This window comes from Elephantulus edwardii, unplaced genomic scaffold, assembly GCF_000299155.1.
Source record: "Elephantulus edwardii isolate Elephantulus edwardi_28Jun2011 unplaced genomic scaffold, EleEdw1.0 scaffold00038, whole genome shotgun sequence".
NCBI classification, from domain to species: Eukaryota; Metazoa; Chordata; class Mammalia; order Macroscelidea; family Macroscelididae; genus Elephantulus; species Elephantulus edwardii.
Genome location: NW_006399788.1, coordinates 7,512,802 through 7,513,709, shown reverse-complemented (window position 1 = coordinate 7,513,709; position 908 = coordinate 7,512,802).

The window sequence follows — 908 nt, the reverse complement described above, 5'->3', positions numbered from 1 at the left end:
TAGTCAGAGTCTCAGCTGACATATGTATGCATAGGAATCAAATCAGTTACATTTGTGGAAAAACTCGCTGGATAAGCTCAATATCAGCAGTGAAAACCAGGCCGGGTGCTGATTGTGGGACAGACCACCAATGACTCATATGCAAGTTTAAGCTAAAGTTGAGGAAAATTAAATCAAACCCACGGGAACCAAGATGTGACCTTAAGTCTGTCCCACTCGAATTTCAAAACCATCTCAGGAACAGGTTTGTGGCCTTGAGCACCAAGGAGCGTAGACCAAATGACCTCTGGGAGGATATCAAGAGAATCATCCATAAAGAATGCGAAAGATCACTCACTACAAAGGCTGAAGAAGAAGAAAAGACCAAGATGGATGTCAGATGAGACTGTTCCATGTACAGGTATGGAGACAGGACACATTCTTTTTTTTTAAATTTTTTAATATTTTTATTTTATTATTTTTATGTGTGTGTACCGTCAAATCAGATCTGACTGCTACAGGAGGAGATTGTGCCTCCTTCCTTGGCAGATCATCTGGTGGATTTGAACCGTTCGCCTCTGGGATTGCAGTGCAGCTTCTTGCCAAGGACACATTCTTGACACATTCTTTTCCTGATTTTGAACCATCTGTGTTTTCTTGCTCTTTCTGATGACTGCCTCCTGGCCAAAGTATAGGTTTCACATGAACACAACCAAATATTCTGGGATTCTCATTCTTCTCAGTGTTAGCCATGGTTTGTTGTGATCCTTTGCATAGATAATAGCATTGTTAATATTAATTTGACAAGTTTCCTTTTACTTTTTGGAGTACATGGATGGTGTAAATGGTTAAGCGATTTAACTACTAGCATGAGGTTGGTGGTTTGAATCTACCCAGAAGTGGGGCCAGAAGTTAAGCCTTATTATCGA